Genomic DNA, 6,000 nt, shown 5'->3' on the forward strand with positions numbered 1-6,000 from the left:
TTGCTTCTCCTACACTGGCAGGCAGATTCTTTACCACTGCGCCACCTGGGAATAAAAATTACTGAGACCAACAGAATTCAAAAGAACATGCAGTTTTCCTTCTTTTTTTAAAATTTATTTCTTTTTAATTGAAGGATAATTGCTTTACATTATTGTGTATTAAAGTAATGAAAGATAAACTGGCATTTACCCATAAAAACTTTAAAAAGTATAAGTCAGTGAATAATACTGTGGGATGTCTGGTCAAAGAAAGAAAAGCTAAGGGAGTGTATATTCGGTCATGCGAATAAAAAAGGCAAGAGGAGAAGGGGACGACAGAGGACGAGATGGTTGAATGGCATCACTGACTCAATGGAGATGAGTCTGAGCAAACTCCAGGAGATGGTGAAGGACAGAGAAGCCTGGCATGCTTGCAGTCCATGGGGTCACATAGAGTTGGACACAACTGAGCAATTGAACAACAAAATAAAAAACCCTTGTGAACATTTAAAAACTGGAAAGAATAAAAAGAGCATGTACTAACCACAGGAATTTTAAAATGGGAAAACAGGAGCCCTGGATTTATCCCTAATACATGATTTTTGCATGTCAATCACTTAAACTTGGGCCTTAGATCTCCATATATGATAATAAAATATGTTCAATTAGTACTTAAAAGAATTATGTGGCATCATAGTTATGGAAGCTTATTTTATCACATGATTTATGGGGTGCTTTTTTCTATTTAAAAAGGAATGATATTTTTTGTAACTCAATTAAAAATCTTCTGTTGAAGGAAAGGAAAACCACTGACCTTACTTTCAAGCAATTTAGGTTTGAGTTTCATCAACATCTTAAAATACAATTTTCAAATTGCTCAATTTCCCATCTTCACTGGAGACTGCAGGAAATTTAGTCTTAATTAAGCCTGATTTACCCTCATTTAGCATTAAAAGATACTGGGGGTGGGGAATGAATAGGCAGAGAACAGAGGACTTTTAGGGCAGTGAAAATACTCCCTATGACATTACACTCATGGATGTCTGCATCTGCTTGCGCGCTCAGTCGGCTTCGACTCTTGGCAATCCCATGGACTATAGCCCACCAGGCTATACATGTCATTATATATTTGTCCAAAGCCACAGAATGTACAACAACAAGAGTGAACCCTAAGGTAAGCCAGGGAATTTGGGGGGTGATTACCATGTGTCAGTGTAGGCTCACCCACTGTAACGAATGTACCACTGTGGTGAGAGATATCCACAATGGAGGCAGCCATACATGTGCGGGACCAGGGGCTATTTAGGAAATCTCTGTACCTTCCATTCAGTTTTGCTGTGTATATGAAACAGCTCCAAACCTCGTCTTTAGAAATATTTTATTTCTCAAAAATGTTATACCTTTTTTCAAATTTGCTTGCTGTATTTGAGTTCAACATTTTTAAAATAAGCAAAATGTTTCCTGACCAACCTTCTCTCTCTGTATATATTGAATCATATAAAATCTAGTAAGAAACATTTATTTTTCCAGAATTTTCTACATTTTGTAAATACATAACTTTTACATAAAATTAATTCTATAATGCTCTAAGAAGTTTGGCTTCCCCGATTGCGCAGTTGATAAAGAATCCGTCTGCAATGCAGGAGACCCCTGGGCTTCCCCTGTGGCTCAGCTGGTAAAGAATCCATCTGCAATGAGGGAGACCTGGGTTCAATCCCTGGGTTAGGAAGATCCCTTGGAAAAGGGAAAGGCTACCCACTCCAATATTCTGGCCTAGAGAATTCCATGGACTGTATAGTCCATGGGGTCGCAGAGTCGGATACGATTGAGTGACTTTCACTTCGCTTCACTTAGAAAGTTAGATATATATTTATCATACAACCCAGCAATTGCACTGCTAAATAACTATCCAAGAGAAATGAATACATCCAAACTCACGAAGCCTTGCATGTGAATGTTCTCAGCATCATGACTCATAATAGCCTCAAACTGAAAACAACCCAAATGTCCAACCACTGGTGAATGGACAGACAAAATGTGGTGGATTCATACAATGGAAAACTTCAGCAATATGATGAGCGAAATGCCAATCCACATTACGACACAGATCTCAAAAACAGTATGTTAAGTGAGAAAAAGCCATAAACAAAAGATCACATATTTTATGATTCCATTTATATAAAATATTCAGAGAAGGCGAATCTATAGAGACTGAAGAAAGATTAGTAATTGCCTGAGTCTGAACAGAGATTAATTATAAGTGGGCATGAAGGATCTTATTGGGGTGATTAAAATGTTCTAAAACTGAATTATGGTGATGGTTTTACAACTTGGTAAAATTTCTTTAAAAATCATTGAAGGGGTAAATTTCTAAAAAATCTAAACTTCCAGTTTAAAATTGGCTAAAGAGGAGAGAAAATTATTTAACAAAATCAAAATCTGACATAATTTAAAATATCCTGTATAAGGTATTCCATTAGTCTTTGATATTTTGCTGAAGAAAGTTATGGTGAAGATAAAACTAAGGAGCTGATTACTAAAAACTTTTTGAAAACTTTTTTTCAACACATACTTTACTTCAAAATTAAATCATTTGTTTTTCCAAAGCACTGTTTTAGAAATGAACTTCCTTATCATAGTGTCAATAGAGGGGTACTGATCAGCACCTGACAAGTAGGAAAAAAAATGGTTTGCAAAATGCTAGTCTAACAAACCATGATCCAGAACCCATATCACTTACGGAACTTCCTGTGAGCTTTATGACCAGCAGATCTCATTTTAGTAATCCAAATTCTGACCTTTTTGAATATTAAATCAGAGAACAAATTTTTTTGTGTGTAGCAATGTCAATTAGAAGAAGAAAGGCATCTTATGAAGAGACAAAGTGGACAGATGGATCTTGAATCTATGTGTACACAAAGAGAAATGCAATACTCGGCGCAGTTCTAATCCATACTTTTCAGTATTCAAACTATTATTAGTATGAGCGTTTTAATTTTTAGTTTTTCCAGTTGAATATTTAAGTGGTCATCAGCACTGAATCTCCATTTTAGAGTCCTGCACAGACTCGGACTAAAAATTCCACCTGCAGGATTTTTTGTTTTGTTTTGGGTTTGTTCTTTTTTCCCAGTGTTTCCTCCGTGTCCTGTTTATACCAAGCGCTCTTCCAAAGGAACCGTGTTCATATGCGTTCCCTGGGATGAGCTCTACGAAGATGAAACTGACCGGTTCATCTGAGCCTCGCTTGGCAGGGACTTGGCAGTCTGGAGAGCAGGTAAATCAGGGTCATCTCTCCTAGAGGGAACTATCAGGACTTTCCCCAACGAGCTGCTGCACATCAGCAATGACGACCCACGCGCTCATCTCCCGAACCCCTGCGACCACACTGCACTCCTCTCCCTCCCTGGCTGCCGGCCGGTGTCCCAGACTCCGTGAAAATCCAACAGTTGCTGGGAACCCACGAGTTCACTCGATATAATTATTTCCAGGTTTTATCAAAAAATGGATGGAGGCTGATGAGGTGAGGTGACTGGGCTAAAGACAGCTCGACGCGAGCCGAGCCGGCTAGAACACTGCTGACCCCACGACCGCGAGGGGCTGCCAGGGTCTGGAAACGCGCAACCCAGGACAAACGACGTGGCACTGCTCGTGCGAGAGGCGAAGGCTCAGCAACTTACGAGACATCACCAATGTCCACCTTCAGGGCAGAATGGGCAAAAAGAGGTGATCAGACCTTCCTGGTTACCCCTGTTGACCTGAGCGCCCCCTTCCACTCTGCAAGGACCTCTGCGTGTTATATGATGTGGTCACTCTGGCCAAAGAGGCATCTGCTTGAATTCCCCCCATGCTAGCGCGGACTGGCCGGAAAATAGGAAAGTTGCTCCTACCGCATCTTCGCTCGCTCAGTCTCCCCTGCCTCCTCAAGTCCTTTTCCCTCCATCTTCGCTCCAGCCACCCCCACTCCATCTCCCCTTCACCATGTACGTACCAGCCGCGCAAAGAGGTGTCCGCCGAGCCTGGGCCGGGTCCCGGCGCTCGGGCTCGCCTGGCCTCTCCGTGGCCGCGAGCTGCGACGCTGACTCTAGCTCGCTGCCGCCTCTACCGTCCACGAGGATGCGACCGCGTCTGAGCGGCTGCGCTGGGGCGCGGGCTGGAGGTGGCGGCGACTGCGGGGGCGGAGAGAGCGGCCGCCGGGACCCGCCCCCGAGCGTGGAGCGCGCCTCCCTCCCCTGAAACCCCCGTCCCGACGCCCCGGTCCGGGGTAACCCCGCCGCCAACCTGCTCGCTGGCCGGCGAGACGGTGGGTCTTAGCTTTCGGCGTCCCGGGCAGTGTTGTTTGTTTTTTTCCCGGCTTGCGCCTTAACAGACAATTAATCATCGATGGTCATCCCAGAGCCCTGGCCTACCACTCTCAGTTCCCCCGGGTGAGTGATAAGGTTCTATTAAGAGTTTACTTGTGACTGAGGGAATTCTCTTTCCTCCCTTCTCCCTGTAGACCCTCCGAAGCATTTGTGGCCCGAAGTGTCTGTCCTAAGGTTGCACTTTAATCATGGCTGTTTGTGCATGGTTTTCTTACCTGCACCCGAAATGTGGGTCTTCGTGTTTATTACCGCATTATTTTAGCAAATTGAGGAGTCATGTGCAATGTAGACAACTCAGGAGAAAAGAAAAACAGAGATCAGTGTCTATCACGTTCCACTTAAGGTTCTCAAGGAAAATGAAGTCCTTCTAATAAGGTCTCACGAGAAGGAAATGGCACCCCACTCCAGTATTCTTGCCTGGAGAATCCCATGGACGGAGGAGCTTGGTGGGCTACAGTCCGTGGGTCACACAGAGTCAGATATGACTGAGCGACTTCACTTTCACTATGAACTTTAGAAAGCGTGATAGATGAATGATGATACTGCTATTAAAATTAAGGTGCTTTTCTCTGCTTCTTGAAAAGGTGGTTTCTCCTCACAGAAGTCCTGAGATCTCCTCTGGTTCCCTGAAAGGCATTATTAGTGTCCAAAGTAGTCTTAACACCGTTATGTTCACTGATACTGTGAACCCGATCTTCCAACCCAAGCCGGTGATACCTACGACTTCACTACTGACTACTTCCAGTATTTTCATAGGCAAAGGCTATGAGATAGAAAGATGTTTTCGTTAGTGTACCTGCCAATAGTGCTAACCTCAGGCTCTTTAAAGTATTTAATATTCCTACCCCAACATTGAGATAATAATCATCTCTCTTTTCAAATAAATAAACTGAGGCTCAGCAAGGTTAAATAATTTTAATAAAATGAAATAGTTAGGAAGACTCCAATTTTGAGCCAGAGCCTTTCTTCCTTTAAGGTTGATTGACATTCTTTAAATTATACCCTGTTACTAAAACTTACAATTTTTCTAAATCCCGACATTGGTACATTTTGTTTTCTAAAAACATGGTTATTTGTATGGTCATACAAATAGTAATTAAAGAGATTGAAAGTTATTAATATCTTTAGTGTAATTTCAATTGTATAATAAAATATAATGTTATTTAAGGCAAATTATTCAAGACCCATTTATTTTAGAGAGCCTATGATAGAGATGCTAAAATGTTTGAATTTATGAGTTACACTGCAATGGTTAGATTTTTATGATTTTGCAACTGTACTCCTTATACTCACAACATTTGTCTTGTAAAACCTGTTTTGGGGGGCAAGTTTGATAAAATCATTAGACCTCGCTGATATGCCTTAAAGTTACATATTTGAAATCATCAGAACCACTTGAATGTTTCCTCCATGAAAGCTGTATCTTCAGTAGCTGGAATAGTGCCAGTACAAAATAGCTGCTTAATAAGCAGTTCTGATATAAATAAATAGAACCTCATTTTCTTCGATTAAAACAGAATAATGACAAGAAAACACTACTTGTAGATTGCTTTTGTCTTTTTATAGTAGATTGAAGATTTTTGATAGCTTCTCATTTCTATTAGAAAAGTAAGGGAGATAATGGAGTCAGATAGAGCCTGAAGGTTTCTAGTAGCTGCAG

The 6,000-nt window shown here is 41.5% G+C and overlaps 1 protein-coding gene across 25 annotated transcripts in view; it reads right to left on the minus strand.

Moving 5' to 3' along the window:
* PKIB (cAMP-dependent protein kinase inhibitor beta) overlaps positions 1 to 4,106 on the minus strand; it is a 121,084-nt gene extending 116,978 nt beyond the window's left edge. For all 25 annotated transcript variants that reach the window (XM_012182500.4, XM_042253254.1, XM_042253246.1 and 22 more), the window contains exon 1: positions 3,968 to 4,106. The gene's annotated coding sequence lies outside the window, so the exon portion shown is untranslated. The remainder of the gene's footprint in view (positions 1 to 3,967) is intronic.
* Between the last annotated feature and the right edge of the window lie 1,894 nt (positions 4,107 to 6,000).

The sequence above is a fragment of the Ovis aries genome, chromosome 8 (assembly GCF_016772045.2).
Source record: "Ovis aries strain OAR_USU_Benz2616 breed Rambouillet chromosome 8, ARS-UI_Ramb_v3.0, whole genome shotgun sequence".
NCBI lineage: Eukaryota > Metazoa > Chordata > Mammalia > Artiodactyla > Bovidae > Ovis > Ovis aries.